General features: G+C 41.4%; 1 long non-coding RNA gene across 1 annotated transcript; it reads right to left on the bottom strand.

Moving 5' to 3' along the window:
• On the bottom strand, positions 1–26,295 carry LOC142862555 (uncharacterized). Its single transcript, XR_012913628.1, has 3 exons — positions 25,778–26,295; positions 921–1,131; positions 1–655 (listed from the first exon to the last, which is right to left on the bottom strand). It is a non-coding gene; the product is annotated as an uncharacterized LOC142862555 (long non-coding RNA).

Below are 26,295 nucleotides of genomic sequence, written 5' to 3'. Positions count from 1 at the left end.
TATTGGGAAAAAGTGGGACCCTGAACTTAAAATAAGGATATCTGGTTGGACTCACATGAATTGAGGATCCTAAACTTGATCTTTCTGAGCCTCTTTTATATAGAAAAGAGCAGCACCTCCTCCTGTATCTAAAAGGCGAATCTTCCCTTGCTGGCAGATCTTATAATACTTTACCTGGCCTCTTGCAAGGGTAAGCTCATTTTCCTCAAGACCCACCTACCATTAGTTATCTACTGCTACACAATAAATTCCTGTAAAACTTAGTGCCCTAAAGCATTAATAAACTTTTATTATCTCTCCCAGTTCTGTGAGTCAGGAATTCAGAAGTAGCTTAGCCGGGTGACTCTGGGCCGGGGTCTCCCATGAGGCTGGAGTCAAGGTGTCAGCTGGGAGATAATCCAGCCGCAGGCCTGAGTGTGGCCTGCAGGGTCTGCTCCCAAGACGGCTCATGCTCACAGCTGGAAGGCTGGTGCTGGCTGCGGGCGGGGACTCAGCTCCTCATCACACAGGCTTCTCCACAGGGTCACCTGGGTGTCCTCAGGATATGAGGGCTGGCTGTCCCCAGAGTGAGTGATCCGGTGCAGCATGCAATGCAGCCACAGTCCTATCCCGAGCCACAGTGGCGGGCAGGGTAGACACTCCCCCACGCGGTGTCCTGGTGGAGAAAACTCTACTAAGAAAGGAAAATGGGGTCCATGGAGCCTGTCAGATGCTGTCTCTCAGGGATATGATCTGGAATATTTGTTGGACAGAGCCCAAGTCCTGAAGGTGCGCAGAGCAGGGGTGCCTTGAAGCAGCAGGCAGCTGTGAGCCAGCTGACGTTTGCAGAAGCAGGGGTCACAGGAGGAGGGAGATTCACAGGCGGGGGTGTCAGTGACGGCAGAAGCAGCAAAGATGAAAATTGGGAGGCGTTACATTACCTTAAGGTAGCAGATCTGCAAATTCCAACTGAGGCCAACGAGGTCCTGACAATGGAGAGGCCTCAGAACCTTCCATTTCCTGAACTATGTCCCACTCTGGCTCCTTGAGAACTCCTGGGGGACAAGTTTGAGCTTCATCTCCCTTTTCACCAGGTGCATGCTCACTGTAAGCCTCCCTGCTGTGGTGATCTTCGCAATCTATTCCTTGAACCTAAGGCAGCCAAATGAACCAGAACTTAGAAGCAAATAATGCACCTTAGAGATACACAGCTCTCAGCGCACTGACGTTCAATTCCCACAACAGTGTGGAGAGGGCGCAGCGACAGCTCCATTCCACAGAAGAGGCAACTGAGGCTCACAGGGATCAAAATAACTGGCCAAGGTCACCCAACTGGTAAGGTAAGTCAGGGTAGAGCTCAAGTCCAGTTCTGTCTCCCTGCCCAGTGCTCTTTCCGTTGTCACCACCACATGTATACACAAATGAACTGTAAGAGGCACTTGGCCACTGAGTACCCTTCACGTGCCAAACACGTCCCCAGAATTCATAAACAGCAGGGATGAAACAAGAAGTGCAGCTTCATGGAGCTTCCATTCGTGTGTGTGGTCACTGAATGAAGTGAATCCCAGACATAGGGTGTATTCTGGAAGCCTGCCAGGAAATCTGCCTCATTGTCCGATAACCTCAGCACCTCAGGGTGTGTATATATGATCATTTATTATTACATATCATTTTATTTATTTATACAAATAATTGCTATTATTGCATGTCATCATTATAGTCCCGACAGCTTAGACAATTCAAACCGGACTCCACTAACTAGGTATAAAATTTCAAGTTACTTGACCTCACGGCTCCGTTGCTTCAGGTGAGGATGTGGGTAAGAAGGGCGCCCGTCTCACAGCGCCGTTGTGGGGCTCAGGGGATGGGGGCACATAAAGTGCTACACAGCAGCATCGGCACATGGTGAGAACGTGCTTATTAGTACAAGGATGAGTGGGATTTCTATGGCTATTATTAAAATGATTATTATTGAAACCTGAAATGCAACCTTCTTTTAGGTAAATTTTAGAGACTTGCTTTTCCACAAAAAGACTGAGCCCAGGCAGAACTGGCCCTGCCTGCGGCTTGCTGTGTATGGAGTAAGCCGCTTTCCCTCTCTAAACCCCATCAGCTTACCCACACACTGCAGAATGCTAGCATCACGTCCCCAGTGTGCTGAGAGAAGCTAAGCAGTGCATTTTACTTAGCACTGCAACCAGCATGTAGCAGACATTAAATAAGCAATCCCTACTGCTGTCATCTTCATCATCATTCTTACCTGCAAACTCTAATGGGCGGTACCAAAGAAGATTTAATTTTGAAAATATGCAGATTTTATTAGGATAATAAAAATTGTGGCATGTTACATTATTAGATACTATTTGCCCACAGTCCTGATATAGCAGCTATGAGAAATGTTTAGCCCATAAGAGAATTTTAGATTAATTTAATTAATTTCAATTGATTTTAACACATTACCAGAATGAAGGACAAAAACCATATGATCATGTCAATAGATGCATAAAAAGCATTTGACAAATTTCAACATCTTTTCATGTTAAAAACAAAACAAACAAACAAACAAAAAACTCTCAACAAATTAGATACAGACAGAATGTACCTCAATGCAATAAAGGCCATACATGACAAACCCACAGCTAACATGATACTTAAAAGTGAAAAGTTGATCTATGGTCAGGAATAAGACAAGAATGCACTCTCACTACTTCTATTCAACATAGTACTGGAAGTCCTTGCCAGGGTAATTAGGCAAGAGAAAGAAATAAAAGGCATCTAAATTAGAAAGGAAGAAGTTAACTGTCTCCGTTTGCAGATGACATGACCTTATATATAGAAAAACCCTAAAGATTCCACCAAAAAATTGTTAGAACTAATAAATAGCTTCGGTAAAGTTCCAGAATATAACATACAAAAACCAACATACAAAAATCAGTAGCCTTTTTTTTTTTTGAAACAGAGTCTTGCTCTGTTGTCTTGGATAGACTGCAATGGCATCATCATAGCTCATAGCAACCTCAACCTCCTGGGCTTGAGCAATTCTTCTGCCTCAGCTCCCAAGTAGCTGGGACTACAGGCATGCGCCACCATGCCCGGCTAATTTTTTCTATATATTTTTAGTTGTCCAATTAATTTCTTTCTATTTTTAGTAGAGACGGGGTCTCCCTCTTGCTCAGGCTGGTTTCGAACTCCTGACCTTGAGCAATCTGCCCGCCTAGGCCTCCCAGAGTGCAAGGATTATAGGCATGAGCCACCATGCCCGGCCAAAATCAGTAGCCTTTTACACAGTAAAAACTATTCAAAACACAAATCAAGAAAATAAACCATGTACAATAGATACTAAAAAAAAAAAAAAAAACTTAAGAATAAACCAAGGAAGTGAAAGACCTATAAACCGCTGATGAAAGAAACTGAAGAAAACACAAATAAATGGAAATCCCGTGTTCATAGGCTGGAAGAATTAATATTGTTAAAGTGACCATATTACCCAAAGCAATCTACAGATACAATGCAATCTTTATCAAAATCCCAATGACATTTTTCACAGAAATAGAAAAAATCCTAAAATTCATATGGAACCACAAAATACCCTGACAAGCTACAGTAATCTTGAGAAAAAAGAACAAAGCTAAGGCATCACACTACCTGATCTCAAAACCTATTACAAAGCTATAATAAGCAAAACAGCATGGTTATGGCATAAAAACAGATACATAGACCAATGGAAGAGAGAGCCCAGAAAAAAATCCATGCATTTACAGTTGATAGACTTTTCACTAAGGTGTATCATTTGCAACAACATGGATGAACTTGGAGGAAATTATGCTAAATGAAATAAGCCAGGCACAGAAAGGTAATCATTGCATGATCTCACTTATTTGTGGCATCTAAAAACATCGAACTCACAGAAGTAGAGAGTAGAATGGTGGTACCAAAGGTTGGGTGGGAGACAGAGGGAGATGTTGGTCAAAAGATGCAAAATTTCAGTAAGATATCTATTATACAACATGGTGACTTTGTAATGACAATGTATTGCATTTCTAAAAAATGCTAAGAGTCGATTTCAAGTGTTCCCACAACAAAAAAACAAATATTCAGGCCGAGGTGGGCGGATTGCTCGAGGTCAGGAGTTCGAAACCACCCTGAGCAAGAGCGAGACCCCATCTCTACTATAAATAGAAAGAAATTAATTGGCCAACTAATAGACATAGAAAAAATTAGCCGGGCATGGTGGTGCATGCCTGTAGTCCCAGCTACTCGGGAGGCTGAGGCAGTAGGATTGCTTGAGCCCAGGAGTTTGAGGTTGCTGTGAGCTAGGCTGACGCCACGGCACTCACTGTAGCCTGGGCAACAAAGTGAGACTCTGTCTCAAAGAAAAAAAACAAAAAAAAAAACACAAATATTCAAGTATGTAAAATATTGCATATGTTAATCATCCCAATTTAACCATTCTATAATGTACACATAAGTCAAAACAACATGTTGTACACAATAAATACACACAATTTTTGTCAATTTATAAATAAATAAATAAAATTAATTGATTAATATGTTGCCCTGAAAGAAAAACATTCAAGACCCCTTTCCTTTCTTCTCTCCATCCTTTTCTTCACTTGCCCAGGGAGGAGGAATTTCCATGGACTAGTCAGATTTGTGAACATCGACTGGGCTAAAGAGTGCAGACACCTGTGCTAGCAGGTCTGTGCACGTGAGCTGAGTGCCTGGTGGAAAAACCCAGCTTCCTGCTCGCCTCCGGCCTCCTCTCCCACGGGGCACCAGCCCGGCGGCGTCGAAGCCAGCCTGGTGCCGGACACTGGGGACCCGCATTCTCTTCCTCGCATCTCCACCCCTGAGTGACGTCTTCTGGCTCTGGAAGGGGCGGCATGGGTCAGCCTTTCTTTTCCACGGTAACTGCTGAGCCTCGAGTCCTGACACGGAGGGGCCACGCGGGCAGAGCCGGCCGCACTCCCTGGCACCGTCGGGAAGAGCAAGTGGAAGGACGGGTCCACACTGCGCGGTCCGGCTGGCCGGGCTCCTCTGCCTCTGGAGGGGGTTGCCACTGTTCCTTCCCCGAGTCCCGCTGGGAGAGAACGAGCAGACTTTGGGTTCTCCTGGTTTATTGGCCAAACTTTACCTTAGTAACATCTCCCACCAGATTTCTGACAGAATAAAAATAGATGGATATAAAATGCAGTTCCTGCCCCTGAGGGGCTCACACTCTGATGGCGGGAAAGAGCTGGTCTAGAACAGGCCTCCAATGCCCTCTTCTGCCTGCGGCCCTGAGAGGGTCTCGAGCCCCAGGTGGGGCCTGGGTTGGCAAAGGCTGGCGCCCTGGGCGTCTGTGTGGACAAGAGCCCCTTGACAGCCCACGTTGCCTAAGTGACATCAGCAGAAAATACACCTTTGTCATGTCCAACCACCAAGATTTCAGAGTTGTTTGTTAACTTGGCACAGCTTAGCCCATTCCGCCTCTGAGGTTCAGGCTTAGCTTCAAAGACACGGAGCTTGAGTATCGATAAAGTCTCCTCAGAGTCTAACAATCCTAATGTCTTAAATGACATTAGTCCAGGGGCCTAGGGGCCATAGATCCTGAAGAGACAGGACCTAGTGACAAAATGTAGCAGCCATAATGCAAAACGAACTCACCAAGTCACCAAAACAGAAAAGCAGCATAACAAAAAGTGTATTTCTAGAAGACACCTCTTGCTCAGATGTGAAGGTGGACTGGAGGAGGAGGGACTAGAGGGGTGGAGAGCAAATGACAGCCTGAGAAGGACAAAGGTGTGGGAAAGGTGGAAAAGGAGAGGCCAGAAAAGGCTGCTGGAGGAACAGTAAGAATCCCGGCAGGGTTGGGGAGGACGCCCTGGAGATGCCAGGCAACTGAACTTTGGCTTTCCTTTGCCCGTATTCCCAGAGTTCTCAAGTCAGTTATCTTCCCTGTAGCCATCCTTTCCTTGCCATCCCACAGGCGCACCCAAGCACCACCTCCCCCAGCTGATAGAAATCTTACAGCTCATCACGAAAGAGTGGGAAAAACAATGTATGTTCACTCCAGGAGCCACTAAATGTTTTTGAGTAGGGGAGCAACAGGATGAAACATGACAAAACCAGGAAGAAACAAGATAAAACAAATAGCAGGGATCCATTAGGCAGGTGGCTGGCAGGTCTCAGGGGGTGGATGTTACAATAACCAGTAAGGGAGCAGTAAAGGACTAAACTGAGGGGTAGTAGTAGAAATTACAAAAAAAATAAATAAATAAGAGAGAGAAGATTCCATTTCTACTTCCAGCCATGCAGGAATAACAGTATCTAGACTTACCTTCCCACCATAAATAATTAGGAAACTGTAAAAATATATGGAGCAACTATTTTCAGATATTAGACAATAGGCAACCAACGACTGTGACTATTAAGTCCTCCATGATGGTCCTGGTGACAGACCTGAAGACCGGAAGGAATCAAACAAGGTGAACTCCATGATCACCACTGCTTTCTGCCTGGAAGGAATCAAACAAGGTGAACTCCATGATCGCCACTGCTTTCTGCCTGGAAGGAATCAAACAAGGTGAACTCCATGATCACCACTGCTTTCTGCCTGGAAGGAATCAAACAAGGTGAACTCCACGATCGCCACTGCTTTCTGCCTGGAAGGAATCAAACAAGGTGAACTCCATGATCACCACTGCTTTCTGCCTGGAGTCAATTTTTGGTGGTACAGGAAAGGGAACCCTAAGTCAGGCACAGTGGGTATTGCTGAACTGAGAAGACAGGTTGGAGTTTGGGGAGGCTAAGGTAGCTGAAATCTGTGGCGCAGCATATCAAGGAAGAGAAGCAATAATATCAAGGATCTATCAAAAAATGAGTTCCAGGCCAGGCGCAGTGGCTCATGCCTGTAATCCTACCACTTGGGAGGCCCAGATGGGAGGATAGCTTGAGCTCAGGAGTTCAAGACCAGCCTGAGCAAGAGCGAGTCCCCATCTCTGCTAAAAATAGAAAAAATTATCCAGGCGTGGTAGCACACGCCTATAGTCCCAGCTCCTGTGGAGGCTGAGGCAGGAGGATTACCTGAGCCCAGGAGTTTGAGGTTGCTGTGAGCTATGATGACACACGGCACTCTAGCCCAGGCAACAGAGCAAGACTCAGGTCTCAAAACAAAACAAAACAAAACAAAAAAAACAATGAGTTCCAATATCTGCATGAGAACTTCTTTGAATCTTTGGCTAGATACCAAACTGTGTATGGTGAGACTCCATAAAGATGGAAAAACAATAATTACTAAAGGGCTATAAGCCAGATAATCCCAGAGCTCACTCTGGGCCTAGAATTACTCAGTTCTCACCAGCAAGAGTGTAGAGACCTCACTGAATTCACAAGGTCTTGGAGAGAGGGCCCAAGAGGATCAGGACATATTAATGGGGCTAAACTAATCCTAGAGGAAAGGCCAATCAAGATTCATCCGCAAAAAATTTAACAACAAGCCTCAAAAGAATCAAGCTAATCTGCAAGTAATTTAACTGCCTGCCAGGACAAAGTCCAACACTCTTTAAAAACTCATAGCAAAATCCAGTACTTAATGATGCAAAATTTGCAATATCCAACATTTAACACAAAATTATCAGACATGTGTAGCAGCAAGAAAATGGAATCCAAAATAAGAGTAAAAAATTGAACAATAGAAACAGACCTAGAAATGCCAAAAAATTATGTAATTAACTAACAAAGATGTTAAAAGAGCTTTTACAAATATGTTCAAAATGCTAAACTGGCTTTTTAAGAAGCATAAACATAAGGAGGAGAGAAGTGGAAGTTATTTTAAAAATGAAACTGTAAGAGATGAAAAATACAACAGCTCAAGAGAAAATCTCACAGAATGGGAATAACTGCATACTAGGTGCTGCAGAAGAAAAAAATAATAGTAGAAACTAACCAAAATAAGGTGCACACACACAAAAAGAAGACTGAAAGAAATGAAGAGATCCTCGGTAACATATATAACAATATCAAACAGTATAATGCAGCCATCCCCAACCTCTTTGGCACTGGGGACCATTTTCATGGAAGACAATTTTTCCACAGAGTGGGTGGGGGATGGTGCAGAGGGGGCGGGGCATGGTTTTAGGATGATTTGAGTGCATTACATTTATTATGCACTTTATTTCTATTATTATTGCATTGTAACACATAATGAAATAACTATACAACTTGAAATAAAGCAGAATCAGTGGGAGCCCTGAGTTTGTTTTCCTGCAATTAGATGGTCCCATCTGGGGGTGATGGGAGATAGTGATACCCAAAGTGTGTTATTTATGCCTAGTCCACTCCATGATCTCTTTTTGGTTGCTGTTACTGCAGAAAGCCCTGCTTCACAAGGATAGGATGTTGGAAATGGAAGCAGATTTTTCAGTGCTTTTGTGGCAATCCCAGGATATTCTGCCTGACTTTAATCCAGGACATACAGAGATTTGAATTTGTCTCAAACACATTTCTAATGCCACCGTCATTTGCGATCTCAAGCAGTTGATCCTCTTCTAGCATGGACAAAGTCGATTCACCTGACTTATTCACAAATGGGTGGCAGATCCGTTCCTTCTCAGTTCTGGGGTCTTTGTGGTTGGTAAGCAATGCTCAAACTCTTCTGAAAGCTGAGACAGGTGATCATGCGCCAGCTGGGAGAAAGAAGGCCCTGGCTCAGCCTCTTTCAAAACCTTTGATAATGTTTAAAACATGTCAAAAATTCCAATGCTCACTCATCACCCCCATAATTCCAGTTTGAGCTAGATGCAATTGTAGCCCCCAGCTTGCTGGGGAGGGGCAGAGAAACCAGATTTCCAGCACACATCTGGGATAGTGCCCATCATCCTACAGCTGGCTGCTATAGGACTGAGCCCTAATTAAAGTGCACTCCTCACAGGTTCCTGCCAGTGCAGCCTGCCTGACAAGGGCCCCACCCTCTCTGGTCATAGGCCCAAGGTGCCATTTTGGGATTTTTAATCTGGGCAGTTCCCTGCCTTCAGTCTGAATGCAGCCTGATGCGGCCCCACCCAGCTGAGGAGAGACAGGGGACACCAAGATTTTCTACCTGCTCCTAGGATAATTCCCACTGCCCTGCTATAAGCTGCAGTGCAACCAAGATGCAAGTGGACAGCAGTCCATGTAGCATCTTGCCCATGCTGTTTGCCTGGAAGAGGCCCCACCCTCTCAGGTCACAGGTCCAAGGTGCCATTTTAGGAGTGTAAAGCTGGACAGCCAGGGAAGGGACATGAAGACAAGAATTTCCCCTCTTCCAACCACCCAATGCTGTGGACATAGCCACCTCTGCTCTCAAGCATAAGCTTTTGGTTCAAGTGAGCTGTTCTGGGCTTCTGGGACAGGGAGGGCAGGTATACCTCGAATAGTACCCTGCTCACTGCACCTGGTTTCTGCACTGATGGTGCAACTCATTTCCCTACTTTCATGAACATTCAGTGTTTTTGCACCTGTCATGACCTAGAAATCTTAGCCCGGTCTCTACTGGATGCACAGCCAACACCTCCCAGAACCCACTAGGACCACAGCAGCCTTAGGGGACCAGCGGGTCCTGGGGGAACTGTAGGACAAGGGGGAACTTGAAGACAAAGCTTTTGAATTAACCCAGTCAGTCACAAATACACACAAAAAATCAAGAAAAATGAACAAAATCTCCAAGAAATACGGAATTATATAAAATGACCAAATGTAAGAATTATAGGTATCCCTGTGGGAGAAAAAGAAAAAAGCATGACAAATATATCTAGGTGAATGATGGAGGAAAACTTCCCTGGTCTTGCTAGAGATTTAGACATCCAGATATAAGAAGGTCCATGAACTCCTAGAATATTCATTGCAAACAGGACATCACCAAGGAACATAGATATCAGTCTGGCCAAAGTCAAACTGAAGGAGAAAAGTAAGCTGCAAGATGAAAGCATCTAGTAACTTACAAAGGAAAACCCATCAGGCTAACAGTAGACTTCTCAAGAAAAACCTTATAAGCCAGAAGGGATTGGGGTTCAGAAAACCCATCAGGCTAACAGCAGACTTCTCAAGAGAAACCTTATAAGCCAGAAGGGATTGGGGTTTCATCCTCAGTCTTCTTAAACAGAAAAACATTCAGCCAGAATTTTATATCCTGCAAAAACTAAGTTTCATAAATGAAGGAGAAATAAAAGCTTTCTGAGATAAGCAAATACTAAGGAAATTTGTCACCATTAAACCTGTTCTACAAGAAATGGTCAAAAGTGCTCTAAACTGAAAAGAATAGTCAATATTCACCAGTGTAAAAAACACTCAAAAGTAAAGACTCATAGCTTTTATAAAACAGTAACATAAGGAAGAATATAAAGCAATGAGATAACAATGAACATAATGACTGGAATGGTATCTCACTTATCAATATTAACATTCAATGTAAACAATCTAAATGCCTCCACTGAAAAGATATGCATTGACAGAATGGATTTTTGAAAACACAACCCATGTCCAGGCACAGTGTCTCACGCCTTTAATCCTAGCACTCTAGGAGGGCGAGGTAGATGGATCGTTTGAGCTCAGGAGTTCAAGACCAGCCTGAGCAAGAGCGAGACCCTGTCTTTATCAAAAATAGAAAAAATTAGGTGGGCATGGTGGTGCATACCTGTAGTCCCAGCTACTCAGGAGGCTGACACAGAAAGATCGCTTCAGCCCAGGAGTTTGAGTTTGCTGTGAGCTAGGCTGACACTATGGCACTCTAGCCGGAGCAACAGAGTGAGACTGTGTCAAAAAATTAAATAAATAAACACAACGCAAATATCTGTTGTGTCCAATAAATCCATTTAACTCATAGTCACATAAACTCAAGGTAAAAGGGTGGGGAAAATATTCCACACCACTGGAAATCAAAAACAAGCAGGAGCAGCTATTCCTTATCAGATAAAACAGACTTTATATCATAAACACTAAGACAAAAATGGACATTACATAATGATAAAGGAATTAATTCAACAAGAGGATATAACAATATCATATATACAAGCACCTAACAATGAAGCTCCCAGATTCATAAAACAACTACTACTAGAAGTAAGAAATGAAATAAATAGCATTTAATAATAGTGGAGGAATTCAAAACTCCATTGACAGAGCTAGACAGATCATCAAGGTTAAAAATCAACAAAGAAACACTAGACTTAAATGAGACTCTAGAACAAATGGACCTAACAGAAATTTACGGAACATTCTACCCAATAAATGCAGAATATACATTCTTCTCATCAGTACATGAAACACTTTCCAAGATGGATCATATGTTAGGCCACAAAACAAGTCTCAGCAAATTTTTAGAAATCAAAATCATATCATGCATCTTCCCAGACCACAATGGAAAAAAACTATAAATCAATTTCAAAATTCTCAAAACTACACAAATATATGGAAATTGAACAACCTGCTGCTGAATGATCTTTGAGGCAATGATTAAAGCAAGATGGAAATCAAAATATTTTTGAATTGAGGCTGGGCCTGGTGGCTCATGCCTATAATCCTAGCACTCTGGGAGGCCAAGGTGGGAGGATGGCTTGAGGCCAGGAGTTCAAGAACAGCCTGAGCAAGAGTGAGACCCCATCTCTATTAAAAGTAGAAAAAATTAGAGGACAGAGGGGAAGGAATCAAGATGGCAGACAAGAAACACCGCCAGACAGAGTGTCTCTGCAGAAAACACAGATTCCAGCAGAAATTAGAAGAAAGACCCAAGAAGACGAGCATACATTGGACGAGGGTCAGAAGGAGGGGTACCTGAGACCACGGGAGACTCCACAGGAGGAGGTTGCAGAGGAGAACTGGAAGCAGAGAACTCCAGAGCAGCCTACAGACCAGCGGGAAGGGTAGGTGGAGCAGTCAACTTTCCCCTCCTCTGCATCTCAGACTGCTGGTGGGCTCCCCAGTGGGTGGAGAGACCTGTGGACACTAGTCCAGAGACGGCCACCACCAGTGACCAGTAAGCCAGTAGCGAACGCAGCACCAGGCTCCCAAGTCCCTCGGGGCACCTCCATGCGCACAGACCCGAGCCACGTGGCAGGCACCATACTGCCTCATTCTCCCCTCCCCGGACCCTACCCATGGCTGCTGAGAGAGACAATATAGACACCAGCCAGAGGCACCTTCAGGGAATGGGACCTTCCCTTTTGGGGCCCTATAGCTGACTGAGGGGAACTCAGATGGTCAGCTCCCTACCCGCAAGCCCTCCCAGGTACTGCTGGCATGGTGAGCCCAGGAGAACAGGGCAGACCCTGAGATTAAGAGACATAGACCCAGCTTGGACTTCCCATGGGTGAATTGGGACTGGCACTCCACTCCCTGGTGGGGATATAGGTTGAACTCTGGGGCCCAGAGGTCAGACTTGCAGACCAGATCCCATGCACCCAGGTCTCGCATTGCCCGGGGCACAGAAGGGATATAGCCGAACAGCCTACTGAGGTATGTGTGCCTTCAGGGTCAGATCAGTGTCATAGAGGGCAACCCTCCTCCCAAAGGGAGACCGTGTGCCCAGCCCAGGTGGCATTCCTGCAGGAAACCTCCCTGCCGGCATCACAGCCAGGGGAGGCCCGGTGGTGTGATGTCTGGTCTGCTGGAGGAGGCCCAGGAGTTGGGGAGGGTGGAAAGAAGCCACGGAGTTGGGGAGGGTGGAAAGAAGTGAGGCCTGCTCCAGACTGCAGGTCTCAGACAGCCCCACTACACACATAGACTTTCTGACTGAGCAGAGCCATTCCAGCCCCTCCCTGACAGCTTTTCCTGGAAGCAAAGAACAGAACTTTGAACTCTGCTAATGGCATTGGTGGTGCCTGAGGGCAGGCTTACCCAACCCATATCCACCCAGACTTACTCCTAGACCAGCCCTCACTGAGGGGGAGAAAAGGACACACCTGGAAGTCCCAGGGCCCCACCCACCACCTGAGGCACTGGAGTGCCTCTCTACAGGAACAAGAGCTGGTTACAGGACACCAAAACAACAGCGTAGCCTGTTCCTCCAAGCAAGCACCACCTACTGACAGGGAGGACACTCTGCACAGCCTTTTCATGGCACCTACTGACTCATCATACAGGGAGTGGTCAAATTTCACCCACAGACACCACCTACTGGCTCAGAAACTAAACAAGGTGTGTCAATACCCAAATGAAAACCTAAAGAAAAGAAATAACAACTGATTGACATGGGAAGAAATCAGCGAAGGAACTCCAGAAATATGAAGAACCAACGGGAATCACACCCCCAAAGAGGAGCACTAGCCCCTTAGAAACGGACACCAACCTAAATCAGGCAACCAAAATGACAGAAGAGGAATTTCGAATGTGGGTCATAAGAAAATTCAACAACCTGCAAGAACAACTCAATAACCAACACAAAGAAACCACAAAAAACCTCCAGGACCTGGAACAAAAATTCACTAAAGAAATCGATACAATGAAGAAAAGTTTAACCGAACTCCTGGAAATGAAGAATCAATTCAGGGAACTACAAAATACAGTGGAAAGCCTCACGAACAGGGTAGAACAAACTGAAGAAAGAATCTCAGAGATTGAAGATAACACCTTCCAATTAAATAAATCAGACACAGAGATAGAGCAGAGAAACAAGAGAAAAGAGCAAAGCCTACAAGAGATGTGGGATTATGTGAAGAAACCTAATCTGAGGGTCATAGGGTTACCAGAAGGGGAAGAAGACAACACTCAAGGGTTGGACAAGCTATTTGAAAATATAATAGAGGAAAATTTCCCAGGCCTCGCTCAAAATCTCGATATACAAGTTCAAGAAGCTCAGAGGACCCATAGAAAATTCAATGCAAACAGGAAGACTTCATGACATGCAGTCATCAGACTTACCTAAATATCAACTAAAGAGGTCCTTCTAAGAGCTGTAAGATGAAAGAACCAAGTAACATACAAGGGAAAGCCAATTCGAATAATACCAGACTTCTCTACTGAGACTTTACAAGCAAGGAGAGACTGGGACCCAATTCTCACTCTTCTGAAACAAAACAATGCCCAGCCTAGAATCTTATTCCCTGCAAAACTAAGCTTCGTATATGAAGGAGAAATCAAGACATTCTCAGATAAGCAAAGACTGAGGGAATTCACCAAGACAAGACCAAACCTTCAAGAAGTACTCAAAACAGTGTTACTCACAGATCAGCACAATAAACACTCATGAATGTAAATCTACTCAAAGCTAAAGATCAAAGCCCAGATACCACAATGGCTCCAGAGAGAAAACAAAGCAACAAAGTTCAACCAAACATAATGAACAGAAATCTGCCCCACCTATCAGTTATCTCAATAAATGTGAATGGCTTGAACTCCCCACTCAAGAGACATAGGCTGGCTGAATGGATAAAAAATACAAGCCAAGTATCTGCTGCCTTCAGAAAACACATCTAACCTGCAAGGACGCAATTAGACTAAAGGTAAAGGGGTGGAGAGCAATATTTCAAGCAAATGGAAGCCAAAAGAAAGCTGGAATGGCAGTGCTGATTACAGATAACTTAGTTTTTAAATCAACAAAAATAATAAAAGACAAAGAAGGTCACTATATAATGGTGAAGGGTACAGTTCAACAAGAAGACATAACAATTCTAAATATGTATGCACGCAAACTTGGTGCACCCAGGTTCATAAATCAAACTCTACTGGATCTAAACAAATGGATAAACAACAACACCATAATAGTTGGAGAGTTTAACACCCCACTGACAGCACAGGACAGATCCTCCAAACAGAAAATCAACAAAGAAATAATGGACTTAAACAGAACCCTAGAACAAATGGGCCTAACTGACATTTACAGGACATTCTACCCCAAAACCACTGAATATACATTCTTCTCATCAGCTCATGGGTCATTCTCTAAGATTGACCATATCCTAGGACACAAAGCACGTCTCAAACAATTTAAAAAAATAGAAATTATACCATGTATCTTTTCAGACCACAATGGAATAAATGTAGAAATCAATCCTAACAGGAATCCTCATTTCTACACAAAGTCATGGAAACTAAACAACCTTCTGCTAAATGATCACTTCATAAGTGAGGAAATCCAGATGGAAATAAAAAGATTCTTTGAACTAAACGACAAAGGTGACACAAGTTACCAAAACCTGTGGGACACGGCTAAAGCAGTCCTGAGAGGAAAGTTTATCTCCATAAATGCCTATATCCAAAAGTCGAAAAGATCACAAATAGACAACCTAATGAATCGTCTCAAAGAGCTGGAAAAACAAGAACAGACCCACCCCAAACCCAGCAGAAGAAGTGAAATTATTAAGATCAAATCAGAACTAAACGAAACTGACAACAAGGAAACTATACAGAAGATTAATAAAACAAAAAATTAGTTCTTTGAGAAAATAAACAAAATTGACAAACCATTGGCTAGACTAACAAAAAGCAGAAAAGAAAAATCTCTAATAAGCTCCATCAGGAACAATAAAGGAGAAATCCCAACTGGTGCCACAGAGATACAAGATATCATTTATGAATACTACAAAAACCTCTATGCACACAAACTGGAAAATGTGGAGGAAATGGACAATTTCTTAGAAACACACAGCCTCCCTAGGCTCAACCAGGAAGAAATAGAATTCCTAAACAGACCAATATCAAGTACTGAAATTGAAACTGCAATAAAAAAAACCTACCTTAAAAGAAAAGTCCTGGACCAGATGGTTTCACACCTGAACTTTACCACACCTACAAAGAAGAACTGGTGCCTATCCTGCAGAAATTATTCCACAACATCGAGAAGGACAGAAGCCTCCTCAATACATTTTATGAAGTGAACATAACCCTGATACCAAAACCAGGAAAGGATGCAACAAAAAAAGAAAACTACAGACCAATATCCCTTATGAATATAGATGCAAAAATTCTCAACAAAATCCTAGCCAATCGAATCCAGGTGCTTGTCAAGAAAATAATTCATCACAACCAAGTGGGCTTCATCCCAGGGATGCAGGGATGGTTCAACATATGCAAATCTATAAATGTAACTCACCATATAAACAGAAGCAAAAACAAAGACCATATGATCCTCTCAATAGATGCAGATAAAGCATTTGACAAAATTCAACACCCTTTTATGATAAGAACACTCAACAAAATAGGCATAGACGAGGCTTACCTAAAAATGATACAAGCCATATATGACAAATCCACAGCCAATATCATACTGAATGGGGAAAAATTGAAAGCATTCCCACTTAGAACTGGAACATGACAAGGTTGCCCACTATCTCCACTTCTGTTCAACATAGTGCTGGAAGTCCTCACTACAGCAATCAGATAAGAGAGCGGAATTAAGAGCGTCCAAATGGGACCTTAGGTGTGAAACTATTAGAATGCTAGAGGAAAATGTTGGAAATAATCTTCTAGACATTGGCCTAGGTAAAGAATTTATGAAGAAGATCCCAAAGGCAATTACAACAGCAACAAAAATAAATAAATGGGACCTGATCAAATTAAAAGGCTTCTGCACAGCCAAAGAAACTGTCAAGAGAGCAAATAGACAATCCACAGAATGGGAGAAAAATTTTGCAAGCTACACATCTGATAAAGGGCTGATAACTAGAATCTATTTAGAACTCAGGAAAATCAGCAAGAAAAAATCAAACAACCCTATCAAAAAATGGGCAAAGGATATGAACAAAAACTTCTCAAAAGAAGACAGAATAATGGCCAACAAACATATGAAAAAATGTTGAACATCTCTAGTCATCAGGGAAATGCAAATCAAAACCACAATGAGATACCACTTAACTCCAGTGAGAATGGCCTTTATCAAAAAGTCCCCAAACAACAAATGCTGGCATGAATGCATAGAGAGAGGAACACTCCTACACCGCTGGTGGGACTGCAAACTAGTTCAAGCTCTGTGGAAAGCAATATGGAGATACGTCAAAGTGATACAAGTAGATCTACCATTTGATCCAGCAATTCCACTACGGGGCATCTACCCAAAAGATCAAAAGTCACTTTATGAAAAAGACACCTGCACTCGAATGTTTACAGTAGCACAATTCACAATTGCAAAGCTGTGGAAACAACCCAAGTGCCCATCAATTCATGAGTGCATTAATAAAATGTGGTATATGTATACCATGGAATACTACTCAGCTTTAAGAAACAATGGTGATATAACACCTCTTGTATATTCCTTGATACAGCTGGAAGCCATTCTACTAAGTGAAGTATCTCAAGAATGGAAAAACAAGCACCACATGTACTCACCAGCAAATTGGTATTAACGGATCAACACCTAAGTGGACATATAGGAGTAACATTTATTGGGTGTCGGGAGGGTAGGAGGAGGGAGGAAGGGACGGGTATATACAACCACAACAAGTAAGATGTGCAACATTTGGGGGATAGACACACTTGAAGCTCTTACTCGAGGGGGGAGGAGGGCATGGGTAATATATGTAACCTTAACATTTGTACCCCCCCAATATGCTAAAATAAAAAATAAATAAATAAACCATGAAGGGAGAAGGAAAAAGAAATAAAGTGTTAGGACAACAGGGATCGTTGCCCATCCACCCTTAAGTCAGGCCACGGAGAAGGCCACACCCCTATGTGGGCTGCATTCTTGGCTCCCATCTCTGCTGGGGTCACTGCCAGGAGCTGGGAACTGCCCCTCTTTCTTTACACTACCAAGCTCTGTTAACACTGTAACACTCGCAGGAGTTACCAAGAGGATGTAAAACATGACAGAAACAACTTCACGTCAATACCGAGGGAGGACCTTACTATCTATACATTATGTGAATCTTGCTTTAGCACATTAGGGGAGGGGGAGGCAATGTCCCTGACTAATAAGGAAAGAGGAGAAGCTCCACTGTTCCCCCTTTTCCAAGTCCACTGTTAGCAATAAAATGCCCTTTTTAAAAAATTCAGAAATTTATAGTTAGAAGAGAGTAGTTTGAGCCAGAGTAGTTTGGTTTTAGTCTGAGTGGGTATTTCTCTATAGGCTCCAAATAGTTGAATGTCTGAGAAGGTAACTATCTAGGAGGATTCATGAATAAAACAAAATAAAAAATAATAATAATAATAAAAAGAAAAAATTAGCCAGGCATGATGGTACATACCACTAGTCCCAGCTACTCAGGAGGCTGAGGCAGGAGGATCACTTGAGGCCAGGAGTTTAAGGTTGCAGTGAGTTACAATGTGCCACTGCACTCTACCCAGGGTGACAGAGCAAGATTGCCTCAAAAAAAATTTTTTAATTGAATAACAATGGCAACACAAGCTACCAAAATCTCTGGGATACAGTAAAAGTGATGCTAAGAGGGAAGCTCATAGCACTAGATGCCTACATAAAAAAGACAGAAAAATCACAAATTAATACCCTAATTCATACTTCAGGCCACTGAAAGAACAAAAGCAAACCAAACCCAAAGCTAGCAGAAGAAAAGAAATAACAAAGATCAGAGAAGAACTAAATGAAATTGAAACCAAAAAGACAATACAAAGGATCAATGAAATGAAAAGTTGTTTTTTGGAAAGATAAATAAAATCAACAAATCACTGACTAGACTCACCAAGAAAAGAAGAGAGAGGATTCAAATAAGCTCAATCAGAAATGAAAAAGACATTACAACTAATATCACAGAAATACAAAACCTCATCCAAGACTACTATGTACACAAACTAGAAAATCTAGAGGAAATGGGAAAATTTTGGGAAACAAGAAATTCCTAAGCTTGAATCAGGAAGAAGTAGAAATATCAAACAGACTAATAATGAGTAGCAAAATTGAATCAGTAATAATAATAAAAAATTTCCTAACAAAAACAAGCTGAGGACTAAATGGATTCACAGCTGAATTCTAAGAGGATTACAAAGAAGAATTGGCCCCTATCCTAATAAAATTGTTTCATAACATTTAAAAAGAAGGAATCCTCCCAAATTTATTCTATGAAGCCAGTATCACCCTGATACCAAAGCCAGAAAAGGGCACAATGACAACAAAAAAGGAAAACTATGGACCAATATCTATCATGAACATATTAATAGATACAAAAATTCACAAAAAATATTACCAAACAGAACCCAACAGCACATCAAAAAAATAATTAACTATGATGAAATGGATTTCATCTAGGGATGCAAGGATGGTTCAATATATACAAATCAATAAATGTGATTCAGCACATAAACAGAATTAAAAACAAAACCATATGATCATTTCATTAGATGCAAAAAATAATTCAATAAAATCTACCACCTCTTCATGATGAAAACCCTTAACAAACAACATATAGAAAGAAGATATCTCAAAATAATAAAAGCCATACATGACAAACTCACAGCCAACATCATTCTGAATGCAATGAAGTTGAAAGCATTCTCCCTAAGAACTGGGAAAAGGCAAGGATGCCCACTTTCACTACTTGTATTCAACATAATACTGGAAGTCTAGCCAGAGCAATCAGGCAAGAGAAAGAAATAAAGGGCATCCAAATCAGAAATCAGAAGGTCAAACTATCCCTGTTGGCCGATGATATGACCTCATATCTGGAAAACCCCAAAGACTCCTCCAAAAAACTCCTAGAATTGATAAATAAATTTAGTAAAGTCTCAGGTTACAAAATTAATGTACAGAAATCTGTAGCATTTCTAATATACTAATAACTACCAAGCTGAAAATCAAATGAAGAACTCAATAACAATTACAATAACTGCTAAAAAGTAAAATACCCAGGAATATATTTAACCAATGAAGCAAAAGATCTCTACAAGGAGAGCTACAAGACATTAATGAAAGAAATCATTGCTGACACAAACAAATGTAAAAACATCCCATGTTTTCATGGATTGGAAGAATCAATATTGTTAAAATATCCATTCTGCCAAGGTGATTTACAGATTCAATGCAATTCCCATCAAAATACCAATGTCTTTTTTCACAGAATTAGAAAACACAAATTAGAAATCCTAAATTTCATATGGAATAAAACAAAGAAAGAGTCTAAATAACCAAAGCAATCCTAAGCACAAAAAAAAAAAAAATCTGGAGACATAACATTACCTGACTGCAAATTATACTAGAAGGCTTATAGTAATCAAAACATCATATGACTGATATAAATGCAGACAGATAGATCAATGGAACAAAATAGAGAACCCAGAAATAAAACCATAACCTACAACCAACTGAACTTCAACAAAGCACACAAAAACATACATGGGGGAAAGGATGCCCTATTCAATAAATGGTTCTGAATAAACTGGACAGCCACATGGAGAAGAATGAAACTGGATCCCTGTCTCTCACTATACACAAAAATTAACTCAAGATGAATTGAAGACTTAAATGTAAGAGCTGACACCATAACATTTCTAGAAGAAAACCTGGAGAAAACTCTTCTGGATATTGGCCTAAGCAAAGAATTTATGACTAAGGCCCCAAAAGAAAATTACAACAAAAGCAAAAATAAACAAATGATACTTAATTACACTAAAAAGTTTCTGCTCAGCAAAGGAAATAATCAAGAGAGCAAATCAACAACCTACAGAATGGAAGAAAATATTTGGAAACTATATATCCAATGAAAGACTAAGATCTAGAATCTGCTAGGAACTCAAACACATCAGTAAGAAAAAAATATATAACCCCATTAAAAAGTGAGCAAAAAAAATCCACAGACATTTTTCAAAAGACGATAGACAAATATCCAACAAACATGAAAAAATGATCAGCATCACTAATCATCAGGGAAATGCTATCTAAAACCACAATGAGATAGTCCCTTAACCCATCAGAATAGACATTACTAAAAAGTCAAAAAAGAGTAGATGTTGGCACAGATGAGGTGAAAAGGGAATGCTTACACACTGTTGGTGGGAATGTAAATTAGTACAACCTCTGTGGAAAGCAGTATGGAGATTCCTCAGAGAACTAAAAGTGAACTTATCATTTGATCCAGCAATTGCACTGCTGGATATCTACCCAAAGGAAAAGAAATCATTACATCAAAAAGACACATGCACTTATATGCTTATTGCAGCACAATTCACAATTTCAAAGATATGGAATCAACTTCAATGGCCATCAACTGATGAGTGGATAAAGAAAATGTGGTATGTATTAAATATATATAAATATTAATATATGTACACACACCACAGAATACTTCTCAACCATAAGAAAGAATGAAATGTCTTTCGCAGCAAGTTGGATGGAATTCTAGACTACTATCTTAAGTGAAGTAGTTCAGGAATAGAAAAACAAATACTGTGTGTACTCACTTATACGTGGAAGCTAAGCAATGGGTCATACAGAGTGGTATGACAGACTTTGTAGACTGAGGAGGGGAGAAGGTGTGGGGGTAAGGAATCAAAAATTACCTATGACATACAATGTATACTATTCAGGCAACAGGTACACTAAAAGCTCTGACTTCACCACCATATAATTTGTCTATGTATCAAAAGACCACTTGAACCCCAAAATGTATTAAAATTGACAAAGAAAAAAGAAGAATAAAACAAAATAAGTAAATCTGATGAATTAATGCCTATTGCTCAATTGGTTCCAACCCCACAGAGGGACAAAGGTTTAAAGTAAATAAATAAATACATATTAAAACACAAATAAATTAAGTATAAAAGTATAGAAAAAGATATATGATAAAAATACTAAAGATAATAAAACTGGAATGGCTATGTTAATATCAGACAAAGGAAACTTCAAAACAAGGGCTATTAATAGGAAGATTTTATAGTGATGAAGTGCCAGTCTATCAATATATAATAATTCTAAATTTTTATGCAATCTATTACTGAGCTTCAAAATATATGAAGCAAAACTAACAGAATTGAAAAATAAAATAATTCACAATTATAATTGGATATTTTAACACTCTTGTCTTAATAATTAATAGAACAAGTAGACAGTATATTAATAAGGCTACAAAACTCTTAACACTTTCAATCGACTGGACATAATTGACACAACTATTCCACCCAAGAACTGTGGATTACACATTCCCTTTCAGGGCATATGGAACTTTGAACAAGACAGACTATATGCCAGGCCATAAAACAAGTTCCAATAAAATTTGAAGAACTGAAGTTATGCAGAATATATTCTCTGACCACAATGGAATGAAATTAGAAATTAAAAACAACAAAATATCTGAGAACTCCCCAAATATTTAAAAATTTTAAAACCACATTTCTTAATAATACATAAGTAAGGAAAGAAATCAAAACAGTTATAAGCAAATATTTTAAACTTAATGAAAATGAGAGTCAGGCAAGGTTGCATACAACTGTAGTCCCAGCAACTCAGGAAGCTGAGTTCAACCTGAGTTCAAGCCTGAAGCCAGTTCAACACTACAGTTAGCTGTGATCCTGCCTGTGAACGGCCACTGCACTCCAGCCTGGGCAACACAGCAAAACCTCATCTCCACAGAAAAAAAAAAAAAAAACTTTAAACTTAATAAAATTAATAAAATTAAACTACAACATATGAAACATATGAAAATTTGATACAGCTAAAACAGTACTTAGAAGAAAAGCTGTAATTTTAAATGCTTTAAAATCAATGATCTTAGATCTCCCCTAAGAATCTAGAGCTTCACTTCTTATTAGCTCCCAAATTTAAAACGAAAATGTATAAAAATAATTATAAATCTATGATGATGGATACACAATATATAAAGGTGTCCAGGCATGGTGACTCATACCTGTAATCCTGGCATTCTGGGAGGCCAATGTGGGAGAATCACTCAAGCTCAGGAGTTTGAGACCAGCCCGAGCAAGAATCAGACCCTGTCCTATAAAAAACAGAAAAATTAGCTAGGCATGGTGGCACATGCCTATAATGCCAGCTGCTTGGGAGGCTGAGGCAAGAGGATCACTTGAGCCCAGGAGTTTGAGGTTGCAGTGAGCTATGATGACACCACTGCACTCTACCCAGGGTGACAGAGAAAGACTCTGTCCCACACAAAAAAAATACATATATATATATATATACACACACACGCGCGCACACAGATATATATGTATGTGTGTAATTTGTGACATAAATAACATAATGGTGGGGGCAGAACTGTGAAGGAGTAGAGTTTTTGTATGCATTCAAAATCAAGTTGATATCAATTTAAAATAGACTGTTATAAGTTTAAGATGTTATATGTAATCTCCATGATAACCACAATAAAAATAACTATGGAATATACACAGAAAGGTATCAAATTGAGTCATCACACAAAAAAAAATAAACACAAAGGTAGACAGTAATGGAAAAAATGAGGAATGAAATGCTGTAAGACACACAGAAGACAACAAAATGACAAAATTAAATCCTTCTCTATGAGAAATTACTTTAAATGAAAATGAATTAAAGTCTCCAATCAAAAGGCATGGGTTGGCAGAATGTGTGTGTGTGTGTGTGTGTGTGTGTGTGTGTGTGTGTGTGTGTTTAAGAAAGCCATGTTCCAACTATATGGTATCTACCAGAGACTCGCTTTAGATCCAAAGAACTCACAGGTTGAAAGTAAAAGGATGGAAAAAGATAATTTGTGCTAACAGTAACCAAAAGAGAACAGGGGTGGCTATACTAATGTAAAGGAAATAGACTTTATATCAAAAAAACTGTTGTAAAAAACAAAGAAAGACATTATATATTGATAAAGGGTCGGTTCACCAAGAAGATATAACAGTTATCAAACATCAGAGCTCAAAAATATATGAAAGCAAACACTGATAGACTTCAAGGGAGAAACAGATGGCTCTACAATAATAGAGGCTTCCACCTATATACCCACTTTCACTAATAGATAGAACTGACAGATAAATAAGAAAATAGAAGACTTGAACAATACTACAAACCAACTGGATCTAAATGACGTGTACAGAACATTTTCTATACAAAAAAAGCAGAATATATATTTTTCTCAAGTGTACATAAAACATTATCCATAATTATGTTAGACCAAAAAAAGTCAACAAATTTTAAAAGATTAAAGTCATACCAACTCTCTTTACTGATCACAATGAAATGGAACAAATCAATAGCAAAAGAAAACCTGGAAAATTCACAAATATGTGGAAATTAACACACTCTTTTTTTTTAGACAGAGTCTCGCTTTGTTGCCCAGCCTAGAGTGAGTGCCGTGGCGTCAGCCTAGCTCACAGCAACCTCAAACTCCTGGGCTCAAGCGATCCTTCTGTCTCAGCCTCCCGAGTAGCTGGGACTACAGGCATGCGCCACCATGCCCGGCTAATTTTTTCTATATATATTAGTTGGCCAATTAATTTCCTTCTATTTATAGTAGAGACAGAGTCTCACTCTTGCTCAGGCTGGTTTCGAACTCCTGACCTCGAGCAATCCACCCGCCTCGGTCTCCCAGAGTGCTAGGATTACAGGCGTGAGCCACCGCGCCCGGCCTAAACACACTCTTAAACAACAAATGAGCTATAGAAAATCAGAAGGAAAATTTTTTAAATATCTTTAAACAAAAAAAGAGAAAATATCTTTATACAAAAGAAAATGAAAACACAACATACCAAAACTTATGAAATGTAGCAAAAGCAGTGTTAAAGGGAGAAATTTATAGTTGAAAATGCTAATATTAAAAAAGAGGAAAGATCTCAAATCAACAACCTAATTTTATAACTTAAGGTTCTAAAAAACAAGAACAAACTAAACCCAAAGCTAACACAAGAAAGGAAATAGTAAAAGATTAGAACAGAGATACATAAAAATAGAGAATAGAAAAACAATAGAGAAAATCAATGACACCAAAAGTTGGTTTTTCAAAAAGATCAGCCAAACTGACAAAACTCTGGTCAGGCCTGGTGGCTCACACCTGTAATCCTAGCACTCTGGGAGGCCAAGGTGGGATTGCTTGAGCTCAGGAGTTTGAGACATGTCTGAGCAAGAGTGAAACCCTCATCTCTACTAAAAATAGAAAAAGTAGCCAGGCATCGTGGCATGCATCTGTAGTCCCAGCTACTCGGGAGGGCTAAGGCAAGAGGCTCACTTGAGTCCAGGAGTTTGAGGTTGCAGTGAGCTATGATGATGCCATTGCAGTCTACCCAAGACAACAGAGCGAGACTCTGTCTCAAAAATTAAAAAGAAAAAGAAACTTTAGCTAGATTGACTAAGAAAGAAAGAGAGAAGATTCAAATTACTAAAATCAAAAGTAAAAAGTGGAGGCATTACTATGAGTTCCACAGAATTAAAAGAAGGCTATAAGAGAGCACTATAGCTCACAGGAAGTGCAGTCAAGAGTTTTCTGTAGGACTTCCATGACAGCGTTCCTGGGACAATGATCAGTCAGCACATTGGTCACGTGAGAGAAAGTCAGTGCCAAATGTAGTTTCCCTACAGGGAAAAGCGAAGCCGGGTTACACAGGTTCCAGATGAGTAAGAAATGGAGAAGAGAGCAGGGGACAAGATGGCCAACTAGAGATCACTTGCCAGACCGCCCTGGAGGGAAGATAGGATTTCAGATAAAGGAAAGGAGACACCGAGCAGGTGAGGATCATAGAGACAGGAGCCGGAGCCTGCTAGGATCTCACAGAGGAAAACTGCGAAGCAGAGAAGGAAGAAGATACAGGAAAAAGATGTTGGAGAGAATCAAACCAGAGAGGCTCCAAGCCCAGTGAAAGGGTAAAGGGGGATTCCTGTCACCCCTCCACAAGCATTTGGTGGCCAGCGGGCTACCAAGTTTCCTGGAGGCTTTTCCACTCCCATAAGCCCAGGCACAGTGGCACACACAGCACAGCGGGGGGAACTTGCCTGAGCCTGGAGCTTGGACACCCCAGGAAAGGCCCCCTCCAAGAGGAGTGTCGGGAGCGTCTGGAGAGCTGGCTTTCTTCCGCTGAGATGCTTCCTCCCGCCGGCCCGCCGCTGCAACCGGGACAGCAGTTCTTGGCGAGAAGCTGTCCCCCGGTGAGCACGTGCTGCAGGCAGAGGCTTCCACGGAGTGGGTCCCGCACGTTTCTCCTTCGGGGTCTGCAGTGGACCCAGGGTTTCTGATTTGGGAGCTCCCTGCCCCCGGCATCTTGCAGAGTCACACACCAGCGGGTCAGACAAGCAGACCAGACCCCATCCCCCACCCCTGGACTCACGCAGGTGGCTGGGGACACGGGAGAGGTCCAGGAGTTGGACTCGGGTGGCAAGGAAGCCCACACGGACACATCTGATGAGAGAGTGCCGTGGGGCTCCAAGACGTGGCGAGCTGGGAGCGAGAGCCAGACCCAGGAGAGCACGGCTCCTGAGGCAGGGACGGCGCCCTGAGCCCCTGCAAGGCCGGC

Source organism: Microcebus murinus, chromosome 20 (genome assembly GCF_040939455.1).
Source record: "Microcebus murinus isolate Inina chromosome 20, M.murinus_Inina_mat1.0, whole genome shotgun sequence".
NCBI classification, from domain to species: domain Eukaryota; kingdom Metazoa; phylum Chordata; class Mammalia; order Primates; family Cheirogaleidae; genus Microcebus; species Microcebus murinus.
This window is presented reverse-complemented; position numbering and strand designations above follow the sequence as displayed.